At 32.2% G+C, this 25668-nt stretch overlaps 1 long non-coding RNA gene across 1 annotated transcript; it reads right to left on the minus strand.

The window, feature by feature from the left end:
- Window positions 1-1596: 1596 nt before the first annotated feature.
- LOC148270945 (uncharacterized) lies at window positions 1597-5038 on the minus strand. Its single transcript, XR_015825242.1, has 2 exons — window positions 4469-5038; window positions 1597-1969 (listed from the first exon to the last, which is right to left on the minus strand). It is a non-coding gene; the product is annotated as an uncharacterized LOC148270945 (long non-coding RNA).
- Between the last annotated feature and the right edge of the window lie 20630 nt (window positions 5039-25668).

The raw sequence follows: 25668 nt of genomic DNA on the forward strand, positions 1-25668 counted from the left end.
TAGGTATTATTTTTTGTGTTAAATTTCGTTTAGTATTATTTTATGTAGGTACTACTTTTAACTTTAATACCTTTGTAACATTTATATGAAAATTGAATTTATTTTTTACTTGTATTTGTTGATAAAATTTTATTTATTTGTACAAATACAAGTACCTATTAAAAAAAATTGTAATGTGTCAGTAACTCTATGAGGTCAAGAGCCCTGTGTTGAGTTGGGATACAACTTAGTGAAAAGTAGAAGCATGCGTAATTTTAATAAGTACCAAAAATAAAAATTATTACGTAAACATATATTTCAATAAACATCTGGACAACACGCTTTACAGTATATAAATCTGAAAAATATCTCGCAGCAGTATATTTAATATGTTAAATAAATAAAAACAAATGACAAAGATAAAACAACTGCGATCAACAATAATATATTCGAGAATTACAGGCGATACATTCGCAAGCTCTGTCGTATGTTTTTAAAGGTTAAACAAACTCTTTTGGGAACCTAAAAAACGATAAATGTTTTAACACCTATATTATTTTTGAAATTTCTTATCTTATCTTATTTACTCAAATATTTAAATTTTTAGACCATATCCTAAAAGTCGTAAATAACTTGTGCTAGAAAAATGGAAATCATGTTGTGTTAGAGTGGGATTTGAACCTCGGACCTTTAGCCCGTGGGTCCACAATACTACCACGGGACAACTTCCCGGTTCTATACACGCAAAATATATCCGTACTGCTTTTTAATAAAGCACCGAGGTGTAAAAGTAAACGATTTTTTTAGTATAACGAAAATCAGCTGTTTTTCTTGTTGAGGTATTTTAAAAGTACTTACCGGTAGTAAGGAAACGGTTGAGGAACATGAAGATCCATCGGCATAGCCGCACCGGCATGCGCATGCGCATACTCGTGCTGCATCACACCGATACCGGCTCCAGCGCCGACATGGTGTCCCAGCACGGCTGCCCATGGGGATGGAGCGAACCCTCCGGGGTGCTCCATGACTAGCTTCTACCACCGGAGTTGCACCAGTCAATCACGCCTATTTCACTGGCCAATCAATATTACACCAGACTTTCACCACTATTCCACCGGTCAGTCAATGTCGCACCAGTTAATCTGCCATATTGCACTGAGTAATTAATTGCCTTATTTCACTGGTCAATCAATGCTACACCAATCTTTCAGTCAGTCAGTCAGTCAATGAAGCACCAGTTAATATTCCATATTGCACCGGGTAATAAATTGCCTTAGTCCACCGCTGAATCAATGTTGTACCAGACTTTTACTACTATTCTACGGGTCATTTGATATCACTCCAGTTAATCTTCAATTTTGCACGGGATAATTACCTCATTTCCCTGTTAATTTGCTATTGAATCAGTTCCTTAGACAATATTTTACCGATCAGTTAATGTTGCACCAGTGAATCTTCTATAGTGCACCAGGCAATCACAATATTCCAATCTATCAATCTATGTTATATACTGGTCAGTCAAAAACGCACCAGTCAATAACGTTCCAGTTAATTCTCAATATTACACCTGTCATTTAGGTAAATACTTTTCAATATATTTTTATCAATTCTTATTAATGTTACACCAGTTCGTTCGCAAATATTAAACTGGTCAAAGAATATCGCGCAAGTCATCTCTCCATCTGCACCGGGCAATAATTATTTTATTCCGCTAGTCAATTAGTATAAGACCAGTCTGCAATATTCCACCGCCGGTCATTAATGATACTCTAGTCAATATTTCAAATCACACCGGTCAATCGCTAAAATTCCTCTGGGCAATCAATATTGCACCAGTCAAATTTTAATAAAATGCACCGTTTGAGTAATGTTACACCAGTCAATCTTTCATATTGCACCGGCCAATCGCCAATCCACAAGTCAACACTAATATTGCATCCGAAAATGGTTTATTTTGCAATAATCAACTTTAAAATATCCGAAATTGTGTCTAAAATAAAAATTCTATAGGTATTTTTTTTGGATCAGGTTATTTAGTCACTAGAGAAAATTGTAATAAATACTATCAAATATCTACCACCTATGTGTTTATTTCATTTGTGAAAATCAATTATTGGCTATGAGTTTATTCAATATGGATGTTGTTTACTATAATTTTGTATGTAGAACTGCTGGTTTCCCTTATAAAATAAAATATAGACCTGTTAGATTATTTAAATAGCATTATTTAAGAATTTTGTTAAAAAAGTGCTTGGCGTAGTTATTTTATTACGGGATAATTTGAAAATTCGAAAGTTGAAATGATTACCCAATAACTAAAATTAATCAGAGTTAGTTATCCTAGTGAAACTAGCCGCTAGGCAATTATAATTATCGTCAATTTACTGTGTGATTTTAAGAAAATATCTATCAAAATGAATAAAGCCATAAAAAACATGCCTCAATTTCATTTTAATTGAAATAAAAGTCCATAATTATACATAAAAGTATTACAAAATAGAAGTGTAATGAAAACAAACTACTGTAAATTTTTTACTGTTAAATGCATCTACACAAGCTCTTTATAGTACCTAAAATAATGCATTCCAAATGTTTATAATTGAATTACTACCCATGATATTTAATTAAAAATATGGTTATCATCACAAAAAATTAAAATTATATTTGATGCTGATTTCAAACCTCTTCAATCATCTTTACGAAACAATGCCTTAAATGCTAAAGTTTTTTTTTATAAATTATTATGAAAATAAAACTTTGTTATTAGATTTACACGTTTATTATATTAAAATAACATACTATTGAAGATATTCACTGCAATAATATTTTCACAGCCCATTAAAAACGTTTGTCTTTTCAAAGAATTAAGTTTTAATTAAGACAAAACTTTGAAAACAATTTTGTTTTCAAAAAAATCGGAATTTTTCAATGTTCTTATAACTAACCACCGCACCGCGCATTTGTTAATGTGATATATTATTTTCATAAATAATTATAACAAATGTAAAACGATAAAAATATTAAATTAATAAAAAACAAATGACAAAGATAAAACAACTGCGATCAACAATAATATATTCGAGAATCACAGGCGATACATTCACAAGCTCTGTCGTATGTTTTTAAAAGTTATTTAAAGTTAAAATTAAACCACGGTAAATTCATAACAAATAAGCCGTATCAAAAAACAAGTTCAGTACAATATTGTAAAATATACCTATATAATTTTCCAGACTCACAGCGAAAGGGGAAATGAAAGCTGTAGAGTTGATTTCATAATTGAATAAAAAAAATAAAGTTACTCCATTTTTTGACAAAAGAAATATTTTTTAGTACGAGTAAAACCGATTGAAAGATCTTTGGTCTTGGAAAAAGGTGCTTTTACTGCTATTACCATTTGTGCATTAAAGGGTTAATTTTTAATTAATTTATAACTAAAAACATTCAATATTCATTTATCTAAACATATTTTTATTTTTTAAAATATTATTATTATTTATTTCCGAAAGTCGGCCTCGTGGTGTAATGGTCAGCTCGTTTACCCACCATTCAAGAGATCTCGGTTTTGATTTCTGACATGGTTCTAGTGTTAAAACACTATTTTAAATAAATATTTCATAGTCCCTAGACTGGTCCCTAAAGCGTAAGACTGATCATCTCACCTTTATGTAAAACGAAAACAACCAAGATACGCTGCGATTGGTGTACCCTTTGCACCATTAGGTGCGGAAAAGGAATTATTTGTTTCCACCACAACAGGCCAAGAGGCCCAATCACAGTACAGAACACCCCGGGTCGAGGATAATCACATTTAATTTTTGTGTTCTCACCGGGAATCAAAAAGTGCGTCGAGCATCTTAGCCATTACACCACTGAAGCCGCCGATTATTCGCCATTAAGTACCAAAAATGATCAGAAACTGTTTTTTTTCAAATGGTTGTTAAAATGGATTCTTAATTATTGTGACAAATATGTCAATATTGAAACTAAAAACAACCGTTTTTGGCTAAAATGTCAGATACCAATGTAACAATAATATTTTTTGTCAATAGATCCAAACATTTCATAATGATCTTAAATTGTCCGATATTCAGTGATTTAGGCAAACTTTTACATCTTCGGCTGTACCTAAAGTAATTTTCTAAATAAGCAATTTGCCTAAATATACAAAATTCAAAAAAAAAAATTACTCTAATTATTGTTTTTCAATGATTAAAACAAACAAAAAAATAATCTCTTTAAATTTAGTTTCATTGAAGTTAATTTAACCATAAAATGTGAGTAAATACCCCGAATGTATTAAAAAACTTTCGATGAAAAGACTAAAGTTAATTAATTAATCTAAGGATCTTTAAATTAATATACCCCAGTTACATAACGTAGGATAATGCATATATATATCCTGACCATCGCATCGGTCAGTCATAATTATGAAGGTACAAGGATTGTACATTATTACAACTTTATTCGAACAACATTCGATAATTACCTGCCGTTATGTTTTATTGTAACGCAGATTAAAGATATTTATTTGGTTAATAACTCTGGCGAGAATGATTTGATTTTCCTTAATTTTCACAAAGTTCACATCACAAATAATCACAATTTAACTCAATATCACAAACGACACAAAGTGCCAAATGACAGTTGCACGCGCACACAACTTGGCCAATCAGAATCTAGCAAGAACATTCCAATTGACAGGTTCAGATTTCAAAACATTAAAACATTTGCTCGCCGCGGCATTCACTATGGCAAAATTGCTAATAAATGTTAATGTTTTTTGCACTAATGCGAAGATTGCACAATAATTTGTAACGCGTAGATACCTTGTATCGTTTGAGTTTATCGTTGGTTTTAAAAATTTCCCGCGTAAACGAAGCTAACGTCGAAAACGCGCACTTGTCGAACACGGAAAATGGAACGCGCCGCGCGCGGGGTTTTGATTCCCGCGATTTTTTCTCGCTTGTTTTTGTTTTTTCTAACCTAACTTGTTTAGTAATTGGCCGTCGAGTCCGTTGGCAACACGTGTGTGGAGCGAGCCAGTCGACCGGCCATTGACAGAGACTCTGCTATCAAACCACTACGGACAAATCCTTCCACATCCCCGGCGAGGCATCTCTGTAGCTACGTGGACCGGCTCGGCAGCGCTCGGGAAAGTTCGGAACGACTCGGTTGTCTTAGATCGGCATATTCAGTACAGGGCGATTTTCGTAACAATCCTCTTTATAACCTACCTTTCATAATGACTGCACTCGTCCTTGTAACTTTAATATTTTTATCTAAAAAACTTATGCTTACCTACGTTTTTAATAAAGTTATTTAGACTATATTAAAGACTAAAGAACGTACTACTGTGTACAAAGTCACATTGTTAACTTACCTATAAAATAGTGTTTGTTATAAGTACTTAAACAATATTCAGAATGTTAAACAACATTGCAAATTTATCAACACTTGGTAAACTAAAAAATGTATTACTACGCATTATGAATTGTACGAGTATTAGTACAAATTAACTATGTATATTAGTAAAGTATTTTCTAAATTCACTAAACTTAATCTCATCGTAATTATTTTTATTATTTAGCCTGTGCCCACGCGGATGAAGAATACATTTCTGTGTGTGAAATAGAACTAAAATCCTCTACGAGTGCTTTCGACTCGATGACTACTTTTACCTAAAAATTCTAAAAAAAATAGAGTGAATTGTCCACCTCGTACAGTAGTGTTTAGCAGCTTGCTACCATGCTTGAGGACCTGGGCCGCGATTACAAACGCTATCTTCATCGGTACATATCGACACGGTATAGACTAACATCGATATTTATGTACGAAATTTTGCATGATCATTCAACGTATCTTCGTCGGTAACTTGTAATTTAAAATGTTTTAAAAAAACGTACGCATATTGTATTTTTCATACAGGAAACATAATTTTAGTGTGTAAAAAAAATTTAAGATAAATTTTAACTTCCACTAGAATGCGGCCCTGGATTCGATTCCTGGGAGAGTCTAAAGCGCCTAAAGCGTACGACTGATCACTTCGCATTCCTGTAACAGATGATCGAGATGCGGTGCATTTTATTTTACAATGCAGTGCCCTATGCACTCTGAGTGCGGATAAGGGTTTGATGATGATGATGAAGAATTATTTTTATCCGTGCTTTTGTTGTCCATTCTCTGCACCTCAAAACCATCGCTGCACCCTTTTCTTAATTCTGCCGATAATGATAGACTCAATCTTGCATTCTACACGGATCTCGACATTTGTGCGTTTCTCATGCTATGGCAGATAGTTTTCCCACACATTTTCCCGAGAGATCGTATGTCCACATCACTCAATTGAAAAAAATAATTTTATTACAATATTTGAGTTTTTCTAAATGTTTGTAAACAAAAGACTCGATTTCGTACCCTCTGTAGTCATTAAGATTAACAAATTACAACAGGGATGGAGAATACCTTAATGACTCCCAATGGGGGTGAAATCCAGCCTTTTGTCTACAAACATTTGGACAAACTCAAATATTGTAATTAAACCAACTGCTCCAAGAAGAATTTTAAAATAAAAAAACCTTTTTTGTTGTAAAGAGATTCATCTGACTGAATCATTTCACATACTAGGCAACGTCTGAAAACAATTTTCCAATTTTTAAACTTTTTTCGGAGCAGTTGTTTTTATTATAATATTTAAGTTTTTCAAAATGTTTGTAGACAAAAGACTGGATTTCACCTCCTCGGGAGTCATCAAGGTATTATCCATCACTGTTTTAATTTGTTAATTTTAGAGAAGGTAATATAGAAGTTTACCTATCTACTCTAAATACCTCTCTAAAATGTAGTACCTTCTCTAAAATGTTTTTCATCTCTGTTGTAATACGTTAATATTAACAGCTTCCTAAGGAGTTGAATCCAGTCCTTGTCTACAAAAATTTGGACAAACTTAAAATATTGTTGATACTTCCACCTGGTTCATAAAGAGATATAAAAATTAGTTTAATTAGTAACGTAAACATTTCAGGCATAGCCTAGTATGTAGGTGATATAATTCAATCAGATGAATTTCTCTCGCATAAATAAAGATTTCAACTTTACCCATATTCAATATTCCATTCGAAGCGGTTATTCACAAATCCGATGTATTGTTATCTATTGGAAAAGATAAGTCTCTTTCTTCTCTAAATACCTCTAATATTAACCGTTTGTTTTCCCAAATATTTGAAGAACGTTGGCCCAATAACATTGCATTATTTACTGATGGCTCTAAAAGTGCTGAAACATGTGTTGCGGCTTTTTGCATCCCTTCTTAAGATAGATGGACAGTTTTAACTACCACCGGAGGCATCGATATTCACAGCAGAATGTGTGGCACTAAAAGAGGCCCTGAGAGTGATTTTCCAACAGCATTTATCACCAACGATATTTTTTACTGATTCTCAGTGTTGCAAATAGCTTAACATCAAATCATAACCACTCTGCCGTTATAAAAAACCAGATTCTTTGTGATATCAAAAAGATGTTATACATGGCTTTCATTTAAAAAAATATAGTTTCAATTGCTTGGATCCCATCCCATATTGGAATCAATGGAAATGAGTTGGTGGACACAATGGCCAATGAGGCTCGTTACTGTGGTGTTATCCCTTGTTTATTATCTCTGCCCATATCCGATTTCGTTAATGTTCTTTTAAGGTTAGTGTGGTTGTAAAATGGGATGAAATTTTCTCTGAGTCACTAACCGGCTTATACTACAAATCCATCCAGCTAGTAGTCCCAAAAATATCCTGGTTCCGTAACCTCAAAGTATCTAAATTAAGGGTGTCCCTTATATGTAGATTGAGAATTGGCCATACGGTGTTGGCATCACACCTCACAAGAATTCAAGTTGTGACCTCTGCTTTATGTGAATTTAAAGAGGAAGAGGAGACCGCAGATCACGTTCTATTTAACTGCAGATTGTTACCTAATGACGAATTTTTGATAGACATTTTCTTACTAGGTCTATCTTTTCCACTTAATATTCAACATCTTCTTTCCTTGAACTGTCCTATGGTCAATAGTGTGATAGTCAAACATTTAACGAAATACAAAAAAAATATCTAAGACACGAAGTATTAATTATATTCTTACAAACTTAATAATTTACGCAATTAAAATTATGTGAATTAAAATTTTAAAAATTACTTATTATTATTTTATTGTTCAGCCCTGTTTTACAAGTTGTTAACGTGTGATCCGCTCGTTAAATGTTGTCAAATCTTTCGTTAATTTGCAACAATTTTGCAACCTTGCAATAAAAACATTGGTAAATTAAGGCATGTTTCACTCAAATTTGGGTGTTTTGCGGAGGAAAGCAAAAAAAAAAGATTTCAGCTCTTAAACTTCTCAAAGATCAACAGACGAAACGGACTTCCATATTCCCTTCTCAAAAAATGTTGTCCCTTCCTGTTGCAACAAATGTTTTTCTTCATCCGCCAGGAGTAGTTCAAATTAAATCATAAATGTATGCAGATAAGCATAGGTACGAACTTCTAACTTCATCAAGCATATTGCACCAAATTCTTTATTTTAATGTCTGGCTAATCTCTATAATTTCAGAACATAAAAGTTAATAGTTGGTACAAGGAAGGTAAGATCAATGGGGATTGTAACGAACCGCATTGGTATTAAAAATAATCTCATCCACGCCATTATAACTTGGGAGATAATAACATAATACTTATGGCATCTTATGGAAAAAGTAATGGTTACTTATGACTGATGTAATGTTTAATACACCTTACACGCGGAAACATACGAGTATTGGTTGTCACTGAAAATTAAATTTATTATTACGGGCGGGATCGAAGGATGCTGATCATTGATATATATCACGATGTATTTTTGATGGGCAGACATAAGAGTATAACTGCATATTTGTTCATTTTGTGATAAATTTGCGAAATGTTCCTTGTACATGCCTGCATCAATGGTATTAGCAGTATTTTTCTATGACTACTCAAAACATAAATAAACAACTTTGTGCTTATTAAACTTTGGTTTAAATAAAGTAACAGAACACATTTTTGTCATATTTTAGTGGCACAAATAGAACAAGATGGCAGGGGTGAACCGTGTATAGAAGCGATTATGCGCAGCTTACCATTATATTTGACTAACCATAGTAATGTTTTACTGTCACTTTATTTAAAGAAAAACAAATACATAATTACTATTTATTTTAAATTATTTCCACGGTTTGTATTTTTATCTTAATATAAATATTATTATTAATAAAGTGGTGCGATGAGCCAAGAAACTAGCCAATTATTCCAGCTTATTTTTTCATACAAATAACTATACTATAATTTGAATGCCTTAACCCCAGTGCGGGTTTTTTCTCCTAGATTAAACTTGCTGATTACACAAATTATTTAAAGATTCTTGATTTGGAAAACAGTATTTCAAACATTATTTCTTAAGGGGTATTTTTCTTTGGGGTGGTACTTTTGACATAAGACCATAATTACTTTCAGGCATCATATTGCAGGACATATGGCGCTTGACGCGGCCGTTTTTAGCACTATTAATTTCTAGAACAATTCGGCCAGTTGACATTTCAATTGAATACCTAATATCGACTGAATTCATAGTGCTATTTTTTATGAACTTTTTAATGAGTTATGTATTGCTAATATATTTATATTATATAATATATAATGAAGTTACGTCGTTTGAGTTAATTTCATGGATGAGAGTTACTCACATTATATTATGTACCTTCTATGTAGGTACAAATATATGATTTTTTTTATGGCTTACCTGTAAATAAAATCACCATTTGCCACTGCAAGGTCTCAGTAATATAAGTAGACTCATTTTTATCATTCATTGAGTAGTTCAAATAGTATTAGTTAGTTCTGGAAGTATAAGTAGACTCATTTCCGTCCCATCTTTAATGGTTCAAGTAGTATATCTGGAATATTTCTGTTATTTGTACAAAGTACTTGAATGTTGTTCAACAAATCAAATTATCTCTAAATAATAACCCATTTTGCAAAATATGAGTTCTGTAGCTAAATAATTGGGTTCATAATAACGTTTTTTGCTCTCCCCAAAAGTTACATTTTTCAGCTATACTCTTATGTCCGCCCATCGAAGATATATCATTGTATCGCACATGTATTTCTAAAGTCACACAAACAACAAAAAATTGTTTTAGAGTTATCACTGTAGGAGGTTAGCAAATGTTCTTCATCGACCTCTACTATGATACAACTTAATTTGTCAGCATGCGTCACACTCCGAGATAAACACAAATTGGTACATAATTACAACACCAGCGGTGCTATTCTGAACCGCTCTCGCGGCCGTAGAAAACACTTTTACATACAAAATACGCGAGATAAAAGTGTTTTCTACGGCCACGAGAGCGTTTAGAATACCACCCCAGGGGTGGTATAGTGAATCTTCTCTACCCCCTAGAGAGTTAATACTTTGGTGGTATTTATTTTTTAACGACAGACGATGTATGAATCTGTTTGAAAAACGTAAAAAAAATAATACGGTTTAGTCAATTCGATCAATTTTTTTTGGGTAATGCTTAAGTTTTTAAATGTTTTGGGTAATGCTAAGGTCACGATAATGTTCTTAATAAAAATCATCATGTTTGATTCGACGTGTTCACATTTATTTGACGTTTTATCATCAGTGGGGTAGATATTAATCACTCTGTAAGGGTAGAGACGGTTTAGAATACCACCCCTGGTTTACTAGTATGGAAAGGCTAGCTGTTCCTAGACGCTGTAATATATATGGCTAATGGACACTGAAATACAGTATACCTAATATATGTAACATGTTACCAAACAAGATTAAGAATAATGAGTCAAAAACGAGAGTGAGACGTATGCTTAAATTACGGCTAATGGAAAAAAAGGTTTGTTTAAGTTAATGAATATAATAAATTATAAAATATGGTTTAATGTTCTTCAAATAAAATTATTATTAATGTAGGTTGAGTATGAACCAATCAAAATAATATACAAGAACCTGCTAACGCGTTGTATGCTTACAATTCAGCGGGACTTTCACTTTAAGATTATCGTGTAAATATGTTTTTGAAAAATAAAATTTTAAAAAAGCATTTAAAGCGTAGTTAGTAACGTAGTTTAAAAAAATCAACGGACAAATGGCGCAAGTATAACTTTTGTTTTTTCGAGTCTTCAACTAACTGTGTTTGCAGTGTTCAAAACTGTATCATTTTGAATGGTGTCATTAAAACAATATCTGTAGTCTTTTTCAATATAATTTAAAGTTTTCTTTTTTTATATATATACTTACGCACCCACACACACGCACGCTCTCCCTCATTCATTAACACGCGCACATGCACCCACTCCCTCATTCATTCACACATACACACATTCACATACACAACATGAAAACAAATGTCACACACATACAATTACGTAAACTCTTTTTCTTATGTATAATGTATTATTAGATGTACAGTGGATTTTACTTATTTTTTCATGTAATATCTTTAAAAATCCCAAATAAAATCAAATAAAAAAAATCAAAAATAAAATAAAATAGTAATAGCCCAGATTTTTGTAGACAAGGACTGGGGATTATTTTCTCGCACATGGATGTTAGTATTTTTCCTATGTCCAGTTCCTGGAGTATAGATGCATTCGCACGTCTGGCTGTCCACAGAATCCGCAACATTTGCCGCCAACACCACATTTCGAAATCTATTACAGGCTTTCAAAACGATATGCCAAGTAGACGAATGTGAGCATTTTCGTTACCTCTGTCTGTTCGCGTTCAATCGAGGGAATCAAGCTGTCGGTACGGTGTACGAAGAAGATGCTATAAATTACAGACTATTATTTAATAATCTTTTTAAAATAATGAAGAGGAATAAATTATTGACTAATTTGTTATAAAATATTAAAGGAGAAAACATTATTGTCTAATTTTTTGCATATTTTTTTTGTTGTGTCCTCTTGTTCTTTTCATAGAAACAAACGGACACAACTTATGTTAAGACCAATATTTTTTATTTTTTTTACAAAGAAAATAGAGTGAGGTCTTTGTCAAGTGTGTACATGCAAATCTTATGAAGCGTGACCATTGTTTCATGTTTGGGATTAAAAACGCCAATAACAAACATAATGGCTTAGAGTATCACTCTAAAGATTCGCCACAAAAATATATCGAGTTAAATTTATTGCAACAGAGAGGGAAAACACATTTGAAAAGTGAAAATGAAAGTCTAGGCAATTACAGGGCTTATGACCTGTCATAGGCTGGTTTCAATAGCTACTTTTTTTTTATGCGTTCGTATGATTGACCCAAATATTTATATTTAAGGGGGCATTTTAATAACACTATTGTCTTCAACAACCAAGTTGTAGTAGAGCGGGATTCGAACCTCAGACCTCTGATCATCATCATCATCATGCCCTTTCCACACCTAAAGGTGCATAGGGCACTGCATTAGTACACCAATCGCAGCGTGTCTTGATCATTTTTTGCTACATGAAGGTAAGATGATCAGTCTTATTCTTCAGGTACCAGTCTAAGGACTATGAAATATTCTGGTGTGAAAACGACGTTTTAAATAAATATATCATATCAACCATGTCGAAATTATTGTAATTTCGCAACAAAATGTATGATAATAACACTATCGTCTTCGTTTCACATTATCACAAACACAATTAAAACAATCGAGATTTAGTCCTGTGGCCAGTGTCGTGGACTCGCGGATCAGAGATCTAAGGTTCGAACCGTACTCTACCACAACTTGAATCCCATTTTCTGATAGTGAGTTATTTACAACTCTCTGAAAATGGACCACTAAATTGAAATACTTTGGGTATATCATAATATCGCATGTATTTCTTTTTCTTCTTTTTATTAAAAAAAATGGATTTTTGAAAAATAGATAACCATGTCATTTTTTTCTTAAATGAATAGTCAGTGTCCGGGTGGTTGAAGAATAGAGGTGGCTTACTTGGCGTAGCTGTCAAGACGCTTGACTCACACATGGCATGTTCCGGGTTCGATTCCCAGAGAGAACAAAAAAATCATTTTTTCTCAAGCCTGGGTGTTTTGTGATGTAGTTCACCACTGTAATTGGGCCTTCTGGCCTGTTGAGGTGCAAAAAGAAAAAAATCAAGTTCTGCGTGTGAAATATAACTTTTCATTTTCTACATCCGCCCGGCACCAAATATTTATTTAAGAAACATTTATCATTTGTTATCTTATTACTTACTTATATGTATATTAAAAAAATATAAATATTTGTGTTCTTATGATTACCTATAGTCGGTCTCGTAGTGTAATGGTATGCGCGTTTGCCTACCAAGCAGGAGGTCTCGAGTTCAATTTCCTACATGGTTCATATGAAATATTTATTTAAAAGGGTGTTTTCACACCAGAATATTTCATAGTCCCTTGACTGGTACCTGAAGCGGTACTGATCATCTTATTTTCATGCAACAAAAAAAAATCAAGATACGCTGCGATTGGCGTACCAATGCAGTGCCCTATGCACCATTAGGTGTGGAAAGGTAATAATGATGATTACCCGGGCGAATGAAGAAAACACAAAGTTATATTTCACACACAGAACTGTATTCTTCATCCGCCCGACCACAGGGAGATCATTAGATGAATTCTAATTTAAAAAACTAAAAAATTCCTCTTTTAAAAAAAAAGTATTTCAATCGTCTGTTTTATTGATTGCACCTCTTAAAATTTATTTCCCCAAAACATATTTTTTCCACATAAATGTTTTGCATAAAAAAATCACTGTATTTCCCTAAAACATTCCACTAATCTCCAGATATGTTGCGAAGCCCTTTCCTGTTGTTTTACATCGTCGGATTTGTGGAATAAAATGCCATTCTACAAATTGAATTCCGCAATCCGGATTACGCGCGGTTAATATGCAACACGCATAACATTTTTTTTAAGCCATCCACTACATTAAAGCTCGGAAATTAATTTGTTTGTTTGGTGTACACCATGACACGAAATACATGATACATTAAATACATAATTTTGGTAGATGTAAAAATAATATATTCATATTAAAAAATCCGTTTGTTCTCTTATCAAATTTGTGTCCAGGCGGGTGGCGAATACAGTTCTATATGTTAAATGAACCTAGAATCCTGGACGAGTGTTTTCGACTCAACGGAAAGGAAATCATGTGCAGATAAGCCCGTTTAGTAACTTAGGAGTTGGTGCGTTTGCCTACAATTCTTGAGATCCTGGGTTCGATTCCTAGTGATTTTAAAGGTAGTTTCAACTGCAATATTTCACTGTTCCTGGACCGGCACTTGAAGCGTAAGACTGATCACTTGATGATGTTTTTTTTTTTTTGAAAAGGGTTTTCTATAATCCCCGTATACTAAGAATCATTTACAACTTGTTGGTTCGGACCTGGCTTGAGAATATCTGAATATATGATATGAAGTCTACACGAGGCGAGATATTGTCTCAGGTTGGGAGGGTTCAGAAAAAAATTCTGAAGTATCTCTTTATGAGGTAGTATCAGTGGCGAGCGGTGAGTTGTTAGATTGGTAAGCTACGAAAATTCTGATAAAATGTCTATATATTTTATATTTGATTAATAATCCATAACAAAGCACTAGCGGCAAATAGTTTCAGTAAAATATTTGGTAATATAACATTTGATTATCAAGAAAATGCATTTTAAAAAAAATTGTAAAAAACTGAAACTCGTGGACTCGAACCCGCACCCTTTTCATTAGAACGCCTTGTCATTCGCATGGTTATCTAATGTACTTACCCGAACGCTGAAAAAGTTTTAATTTATAATACGGTATTATTCATCAGTGTACCGATGCATCTTTGTTTACGTCTGACTATTATAACGTATTGAAATAAAACATATTTTCTTAGTGAATAAGATAAAAACTAAATTATTTAAAAGTATTATTTACGTAGTACGATAGTTCACTAAACAAAACATAAATTACGTTTTTATAATCATTGTTTCATTTGTTTTTATATCACATCAATATTTACGAAACGACATAAGTTATACATTTTACAATTCTTTATATATATTTTTTTAATACTTTACACTATAAACATTTTTATAAACGTTTTTAAAAAAAACAAGAAAACTATGTTATCATTTTCAAGCCGTGAAAAATATAATTTAAAAAAATATAAAGGTTCAAAAACTTTAATAAATTTATGTTCGGAGATCAAAGGGTTAAGTAACGTAATCATCACAACTAATCATCACCATATGCAATAATTTATTATTTACAAATTTATATTATTTGAATGTCATTTAATAAAAAGATTCCATTCTTAAATCAAACATCTTTCAAAACCGCGAGAAATGTCATAATTGGATTAAATAAATAAGTATCGCCGTCTCACACGTTTCACGGTGATCAGAGGGAGACGGACACACATTCCGTACAGGCTTCTATCTGGGCTTCCTCCACCGCCGATTGGCGGAGGTGTGCGCGGGGGCGGTTTCCCGGCTGCCGATTGGCCGGTGGGCGTAGTCACCGAAGGCTTTTCGCCTTCGCCAGAGAAATGGATTTTCAAACAGATATTAATTCGTCCGCGTAGAAGACCGACCCATATTTAAACGGATTAAAGAGAAAATTTTATAAATAGATAAATAAATATATGTATATTTAAAATATTATCAATGTATCTACCTACTTAGGAAATTCCATAGTAATTCACGTTACATTTAACTCCATAATAGGAAAATATCACTTTTTTATGTATATTTTTAAAGTAATAAGTGTCAAAAAAGTTTCCTTGCATAAAAAATATTTTAAAATTTTGAATTTCCGCAAAAACTTCATTGTATTGGCCGCACCCCTAAAACGTCTCGATTCACGTTAATTTAGAACTTTGTTCCTAACCGTTTAAACTTTAATAGAACATCGTCACCAATCTTAACGTCAGACTTATAAATGGCAAACGTGTCACGTTTTCATAGTAGTATATATATTTTTTAATTACTTTTTAAAGTTATGTATGAAAACATTTCTCAACAATATCTTTATTGATTTCGAAAATACAGTTGATTATTCTTAATCCATTTCATATACTTTGATCGGTATTCATAATATGTGATATTTCCTTATTGAGTCTTTTTCAATATGTTCTACAAAGTGTAAAAAAATATGTATATTATGTATATCACTGTACATTGAATATCGGCTATGGAAACATTTATAATAAAACAATAATTTAATTAAAGTAAACATTTATGCTTCTTACTTCTTTTTTACATATTAGATTGAAGATGTTATTATTATAAGTTACTGTAATATTAGTATCATTTAGCCTCTTTGAAAATAAACAGAAACAATTAATACTAAACTAGGTACTACCAGAATACACACTACATAAACACCACATCTTATACACATCACTCCATACACCTCACTCCATACACCTCACTCCACGCACTACATTTCATACTCACAACAATAAAAACACAATCACTAGTAAATTCACACATTTTTCTTACATCTTGTTGTACTGTTAGATAGTTGTTTCATATATTGTGTTGTGTACGTAATTGGTGCTGTGTTAGGTTTATTTTTTGTTCGTAATATTGTCTAGATTTATATTAACATAGCACTGTGTGCACAACATTAAATTTAAACAAATAAACAAATAAGCAAATCTACGAACACGCACAGCGCAAAGATCTATATTTCTCTGAAAACCAGACATAAATCGGTTAAATCGTTTAGGAGGAGTACGGTGACATCACACGTACTGAGGAATTATATATATATATATAAAGATTACATCATCTGTCCCAGATTTGCATTCTTGCCTGATTTCATCAGTCGCAACCCTCGATTCATCATATGTACCAACATTGATTTCCGGCATATTCGTCTAATGTCTAATAGATCGCATTTCAACCGCATTTATTCTGCTTTCACCATTCCATTCCCAATTTTTATTTTTAACGAGAACCACTTTTTTAATATTTTGTGTAAAACTTTGGCAACCCTGGTTTTGTCTAAATACCGTAAACTTGATGTAAGTTACAGTACTAGGGAGGCACACGAGAGTGAAATATATGTATTTTCCTAACCTTTAACACGTGTGATGATTAGTTCATACAAAATAATTAAGTGATCACATTGTATTCGTATTTGGTACCTTTATTCTCCAGCGTACGTTTTAGCTTCAGTGCCGAATCAGTATTTTATCATACGTATGTATATATATATATTTTTATAGATATGTAGAATTATGATGGTTGTTAATGTTGGAGCTCCTACCTCAGTCGGAAATAGACAGAAGAAACGGGGTTGGCGTTCAATGTGAATTTATAATAAGTCGGGTTGTGGTCCCGTGGCTAGTGTCTCGGACTCACAGACCAAAGGTCCGTGGTTCGAATCCCACTCTACCCCAACTTGATTCCATTTTCTAATAGTGAGTTATTTACAACTCGTTGAGAATGGCCCTCAAAATAAAATATTTGGGTAAATCATAAGAACGCAAATATTTATTTTTAAACAAATAATAATAATAATAATAATAATTACATAATGAATAAGATATAGCAAATGCTGGGATTTGTTATCAGAACAGCTAAGGTGTCAACAATGTTTGAGTATGTCCAAATGCTTGGAGCCGTTCATATTTAAGTTTATTTCAACAGAAAGGGAAAACCTTTTTGATATGGGAAATATGGAATTCTATGCATTTACAGGGCTTATGACCTATTACTGGCTGGTTTAAGTGGCCACTTTACACACTGTGTAACATTCACCATTCTGCCAAAGTTTATTTACATTTTATTGTTTGGTTTTTTTAAAGAGTTCTTTAGTTGGTGTCATATAAGGGAGGTCATATACTAGCTTCAATATTTTATTTTGGTGTCGTTGTAGTCTGTTGTTGCATATAACATATTTGAGATTTGACATAGGCTTCATGCATATTTATATTTATTTAAGGGATTACGGGTACTATCCGCAGTTGTACCTTCAGACCTTATTCTGGGGATTCTTGGCTACAGTAGTTAGGAGAAAGAAGAAATGCATATTTGCCTATGTAGTTTCTCCGATTAATCCATGGTATAATAAACAACTAAGGTGTAATAGAGAAAAAAATTCTTTATGTTCCTAATGATTACCTTAGACATAAGAGGCTCTAGCTATTTCATCTTCGTGCTTGCAGAACCAGCCAGCCAATGGTAATGCCCATGGAAAGTGCAGCATGCTTCAACTGACAGACTTTAGCATGCCCTGTGGTCCTTTTACAGGCCTTGTTCCTTTGTTCTTCATGTCTCTATGGTGGGAATGAAGTTATTACTTCAGGACGTTGCACTAGATGTGTCATCCGATTTAATTTTTGAGTTAACGCCCTGTATGCAATACTGTGCAGAATATAATGTATTGTATTAAATAGAAAATGCTAAGTTGCTTCTTGGGTTGTTGACACTCTAGATTTCTGGTAAAATCATTCGGCGCGTGTGTATCATTGATCTGTGAACTTTGACCCCGTAGGTGTAGGTACAAAAAACAAAAAAATGTATACAAAACATGACTTCCTTCTATTTTTTCTCTTTCTCACCTGCTGACAAGCCTTTTCGTGTTGTTTCATTATTATTTTTTTAAGTAAGAGTCTTCTTTACAAGGCTTATCTGTTTTTAAGATGAAGAATAAAAAAAGAATTTGATGACTTCCGTGATATAAAGGCTTAGATGCTTTTTATACTTCTTCGTGGGCTACGAAAATTATTTTCAGGCAATGCAAGAAGTATAAAATGAAAAATTGTTTTTAGACGTTGCCTAGTATGAGAAATAATTTAATAATTTGAATCCCTTCACGACAATAAAGGTTTCAGCTCTTTGACTTCACCAAAATCAACAGATGGAAGAATTGAAGAAATGTGCTTGTTTAAACAAAGGAAAAATGGTGAATGTTACAAAGTGCCTAAAGTAGCCACTTAAACCAGCTAATAACAGGCCTTGTAAATGCCTAAACTTTAATTTAATCTTTCCTAAAATTTTAGTCATCTTAGTAACTCCCAAGAGGGTGAAATCCAGCCAAATGAAAATTTCTCGGCAAGACTCAAAATATTTCAAGAGTTTATTATATATACGTATATTCTCAATAACTATACCAGATCTCACGCACTATTTACCCTGAAGGCGTACAAATCTAAGTCATAATTCACCCATTGCTAAGGTAATTCCCTTGCTGAATGAGACTTTTAAACCCATTTTTGTTAGAACTGATCAGCAGTTTAGCAACTATCTGTTCTCTATTAATTAACTGATAATGTGTAATGTTATTCCACCTGATATTCAGCAAACATTACGTAATTGGTTAAATAACCTGTAAAGTATTTCTGATTTGAAATTTGGTAACATAAACCAAAAAATGCTGTTGTGACTTCCATCATTTTGCTTGCTAGATACCTACATAAATTAACATATTACAACAGAGATGAAGAACATTTAAGAGAGGGTAATATAGAAGTCCAGGCATCTAAAGGGCTTATGACCTATCAATGGCTGGTTTAAGTGGCCATTTTACACACTGTGTAACATTCACCATTCTGCCCATATTTGAACATCTATATTCCTTCAATTCTTGCATCTGTTGATGTTTGTGAAGTTATAGAGCTGAAACCTTTATTTATGCGGGTGAGATTCGTCTAATTTAATTATTTCACCTACATACTAGGCAACGCCTGAAAATGTTATTTTATAATTTTTTATACTTACTCATGGACCAGGTGGATTTATCAACAATATTTTGAGTTTGTCCAAATTTTTGTAGACAAGGACTGGATTCAACTCTCTGGGGAGCTGTTTATTTTAACATATTACAACAGAGATGCGCTGGATCTGGATTAGCTGTTACTGGGAGGTAAGGGGATTAGTATGACGCTTCAGGTTCCAGGCCAGTGGAAATAATTAACATTTCAGTGAAAACTACTATAGAAGAAAGTATTTCACGTTGGCACTCCCAGGAATCGAACCCAGGATCTCAAGCATGGTAGGCGAATGCGCCAACCAATACGCAACGAGGCGGATTTTTCTCCACTCGATTTTTTTATTCAGGATTTTTACCTGGCAGCAGCTATTGACTCAAAAACATCCGTCCAAAGTTCTGGTTTTATTTAACACTCAGAAGTCTATTCTTCGTATTTCTAACGTTATGGCCATATTTCTCCTCATTTGACCCTGTATTCCAGGTATATTATTTTGCTTCCTTCATGGTCTACACTCACGCAGAGCTTATCAGATCACCATTTACCACTCACTACTTTCAACTCATACGACTGACTACTCACGATAGGTACATATTTGATAAATGTTTCTACACAAATATAACGAATGCACTTACGTATGATTTCATTAGAACACACATCATAAAACTCAGTAAATGCTAAACTGTGCTGCGCATGTTTTTCTGTTAACTTACAGACGCTCTATTTAAACTACAATAATTTGAGTAGATATGTCCAATTATTTGGAGATAAATGCTAAGATTAACCTCCAGGAAATAAATTTAAAAAAACGTTAAATATTCAACAACAAAAAAAACTTCTTTGAGAAAGATATATAACTATATAGACACACGATTCCTCCTCCTCTCAAATAAGTTCTGCATCTCTGTGGAAATATTAATATGATCATGATCGATCAAACAATGACGCACGCGATTATCACTTAATTTCACTTTGCATGAGAGCGGTTCATTTATTTTTTTACGTTTTATGACACAATTTAAAGCAAAAAAGTATGTCATTTGATCCGTAAATTAGTTATATATTTATTTTTTCAAACCCTGAATACAAAGCCTATATGTAACGTTTTTAAGATTAAATATAAAACCGAGACGGTATACCAAGCTTTTTTAAAATGCAAAGTCAGGTAATGATTTTTACTCACATGATACACCTTTTACCCTTCAATTTTTACAATAAATATGGCACATTTTAACTCTATTACAAAATATAAAAAAAGGTTAATATTGACATTTATCAGATACAAAAAATAATTATAAAAAAAACATTATTATTTATTCATTTATTTATACTTTGACATTGTTTGTATTCTTTTTTTATACAGAATAATGTTCCCTCACTGGGGTGTCCCGTGCCGAGGGAAACATTTTACAAAATGTAAAACATGCCTAAAGCTAGGGTTTCCTAGGACAGCGGTGCCCGTATCTTAACGTCCGTAGTGAACGGTGATGCGGTGGACAGCCGTCGTAGTGGTGACTAGTGAGTGGTTTTATTTTTTAACGGTGTTATTAACACCATTTTTTAGGAAACCACTCTCTAGTCACCGTTACGACGGCTGTCAACCGCATTAATGTTCACTACGGCCGTTAAAATACGGGCACCGCTGTCCTAGGAAACCCGAGCTTAAGATTAGCTATTTAACAAAAGAAACATAATATTAACAATAAAAAAACGTAATTAATTCAATTAACCTAACATTAACACAATAAAAAACTAAAATAATCATAAAAAACATAACCAATTTATATAGACCAATAGAACAAATTTCATAAACAAACACATGTTACCTATTTGGCTTGATCCACTCATGGATCCGGGCGCAACCCGCCTCCACTATCCATTTCTTAATAGCAATTTTATATTGTGAGAACTTACTAATTGTCCTTATGGAAAATGGGAGTAGATTATACACTTTACGAGTAGTAAATCCTCTTTAACCGAAGGTTGCATTTTTTTTTTTGCAGCATCAGAGTGAAGTATCTAGTAACTCTTGTATTTGTAACGGAAGGTAGAGAATAATGTTTACGTGCGTATAGTAACAAAGCTTTTACATAAAATTGTTTTATAGATTTTACATTAAGATTTTCAAATATAACGAGGGAGCTAGTTCTGATTGGGAGATAATTTTTATTAAAGCTTTTTGTGCAATTATTATTTGCTTGATCAGTGTGTCATTTGCACATCCCCATCCAATAATCTCATATTCCAAAACTGATTGAGTTATTGCGTCATATATTTTTATAAGTTCTTTAAAGCTTATTATATTTCTTATAGTTTTGAAAAAGTAAATTTTCAATTTATCTTTAATATGATCAATTTGATTAGTCCATTTTAAATTGCCATCTACAAAAATTCCTAAATATTTAATTGAATCTACTCTGTCCAACAATTTACGAATACATTCAATATTCCGTATTTGGTTATTATAATTACAGCTGTGAATAGTTAAGAAAAGATTTGGATTATGTATTGTATTCGAAATCAAATGTCTTATATTTATATTTGTGTATGAGAATAAATTTTAGTTTTTTTTATTACTTCTTATAATTTTTTATTTTTACTTTAAAAAAAAATAAAGATTAATCTTATCTTTAACTCGATCTTTATTATTACTCAAGTTGATTTAATTAAGCTGCATACTTATTTTATATTGTTAATGAAAGATGGTAGAGTTCCATAATTGAGGATATTATATTAAGAATGATACCAATGCTTACTTACAATTACAAATTGTATGTATTTTATGTATCCTTGTTGAACTTTAAAATAAAAACATCAAGAACAAACATTTTTACCGAAATTATATATTTTTAAATGCTAAGGTGCCCATGCAAGCTGACAGTGCAATACAGTTTGAAGTAAACTGCATATTTTTTTTTTATAATTTAAGGCGACATAATCTAACGAACTATTTTTTTTTGTTTTTAATTTTTATATATTTTTTGAAATCACATAGGTAAAATATAAACCAATATTCTACTTTTGCACCAAATATTGGATATGGTAGAGTATTTGTACGGGACTGGCAAAAATTAGTCAAAAATTGTTCCTTAAAAAAAATATGTATTAATATTTTCGCATTACAGTTGTTTTTTTAGTGGGCAGATAGAGCCAGAACATATAAATTTATTGATAAAAATACTTTCATCATACACATTATATGATGAGGAAAGGAATACATGTGGGATTGAGTAAGGAGTTTTGAAGGAGACAGGAAGAGCGTACAAAGAGGCCCGACCGTATGTAAAATGGGATATAGAGGCAGGGAGATGAATAAATCCTTACAAAGAAATGAAACGGAAGAATCTTAAGGAATGATTCCCATCCTTACAAAATTATAATGGATAAAAAGGGTGACAAGAGAGAACAGATTAAAAAAAACACTAAATTTCATTATTGTTGCCATTTTAAAATAATAATTTTTATAGGTACCATGTTATGCATATATTTTTTATTCCTGCACCTAAGCATGATCAATTATCATTGCGAGCCTATGCTTTGCGTTTCCATATTTTATGCCGATGTATTAGTCTGCCAATATCCAATATACACATATTTTCACATTTGATTAATGGTTCACATACTCCTGGGAAATCATGAAAATAGACTGAGATCTATGTAATTATTACTTTGCCTTTCAATATTTTTCTCAGGTTGCAAGTTGAAAACGTGACCATTTAAGGCTTATTCGCGAACATTGTGCAATTGCAATATTTACTCGAGGAAATTTGCATAACATATATATTTATTATACGGCACACGTGCCGTATACAATAAAATATATAACAGTAAGAACAGTTTGTACAAATATTTTTTGAAAAATAAAAAGAGACAAAATAATATAATATTATATTTACATTTATAAAAATACGTTATGAACAGACTTTCAAAATAATGAATAAATCAATGTACAAATTACGAATTGAATTTGGTATATCTGCTAATAGAGAAACCTCGAGTATTTTTTTTGGCATTTTTAAAGTAATTATGGTCTATGAAATACAGTCCAGTAAAAAAACACATTTTTGTAATTTATTAGCAGTTTTTTTTTTTTTTTAAATGGTAATTTTGAATTCCCGCAAAAACTGTCATTTCATTGGCCACACCCCTAGTACGTCACGATTCATGTTCATTTTTAACTTTGTTCCAAACCACTCAAATTTTAATGGAACATCGTCACGTATCTTGACGTCATAACTATCAATGCCAAACATGTCGCGTTTTTCTAGTGACATATTTTTTTGAATATTTTATCTTTTAAAGTTAAAAATGAAAACATTTTCATAATATCCATATTGATTTTGAAAATACAATAAATTATTCTTAATGCATTTCATGTATTTTTATCGGCATTCGTAGTAAGTAATTTTTTCCTATTGCGACAAATTAAGCATAATAGTAAATGTTGAACAATGACAAGACAAAAGCCATGTAAATGCATTTTAAAATGATTTTTATTACTCATCATTGCCAAAAAAAAAAAAAAAAAAAATTATTTGCTCGCGTATTTTAATGTGAAATTTTGTAGCTTAAAAAAATTTTTGTTTGTGAATTCAAATTGGTCAGCTATATTTTGAAAACTCCACTTCCTTTCCTGCAATTTATTTCCTCATCCTCGTGTTCAACTATTTTATTTATAATATTGATGTTTTTGTAAACATTTATTGTTAAATCTCCACAGTTAAAATATTTAAAAAAACATTAGTTAAGTTTTACTATTTTGTATTATTTGACCATCGAGCACTTTCACCTAAGTAGGCATCTTCAGGACTTGTAAATCGTTTACGACATTTTTAATGCGGATTCATTTTTTCCATGTTTTTTTTTCCAATCAACAGATAAGAACATCGGGTGAGTATTTTCATTTTAGGGACGTTCATTTTTATGCTAAGAAAATCTGTTATTTTACTAAAATTGGGGTACTACAGCTCTCATTGGTGCTAACGTTTACGAAACGCTAACAAACTTTTCATCTCGCTGGCTTTATAAATATTTTAGAGTAGGTTTTGATAAAAGTATTTTAATGTTTATTTGAAGTCATTTATTTATTTATTTACTTAAAGCCAGTTTATTACATCTTATTTGAGACATGAACGGACTCCAACGGACTAAAAGTTCTGTTGTTCATAAGAATGTAAAATTTATTGCATACATACTTATTGCCAGAGAATCTACATATATAACTCTAGAGCATTTCAACATTAATATGGAGGATCCTCTGGTTGACAGAATGCTTAAGTATCTTGGACAGACCTGATAACAAACTGAGAAGTCTTAAGTCAAGCTAGAACAAACAGAGAATTTTTAACCACTATAAAAGTTCGTCATATTTCGTATCTGGGGCATATAATGCGTGGAGGAAAGTACCACTCGATTAATTTAATTTTGAAAGGCAGGATTGAGGGTTAAAAAGGGGCTAGAAGAAGACAGATGTCCTGGTTGCGCAATATACGAGACTGAACCGGCTTCAGGACTGTGGAGCAGATTTTTTGGGCAGCACAGGACAGAAAGACTTTTGCCAGAGTGATTGCCAACGTTGGGGATACCTGACAGGGCAATAAGAGAAGAAGAAGATTTGAATATCTTGCGCTTTTAAATAATACGCTATTTCACCTGTTTGAAGTATGTATTAATTAATTGCCACATGTTTTTTTAAATATTTTTTTAAATATTTTTTTAAATTAACTTTTTGTATATAATGTTTTTTGTACATTGGCGGGCTTATTGCCAAATTACAATTTCTTCCAACCAACCAATAAAATAATAGTTTGATTTTTATAATTCAAGTTACAGAACATATTCAATAGAAAATAAAGATTAAAAAGCTAAAGATACGAGTATTTAAAAATATAAATAAACGTATTTGTTTATAAACCACCTTAAATCAGAAGTATTACT

This window comes from Micrasema longulum, unplaced genomic scaffold (assembly GCF_059751315.1).
Source record: "Micrasema longulum isolate JH-2025_06_02 unplaced genomic scaffold, ASM5975131v1 h1tg003236l, whole genome shotgun sequence".
Classification (NCBI taxonomy): domain Eukaryota; kingdom Metazoa; phylum Arthropoda; class Insecta; order Trichoptera; family Brachycentridae; genus Micrasema; species Micrasema longulum.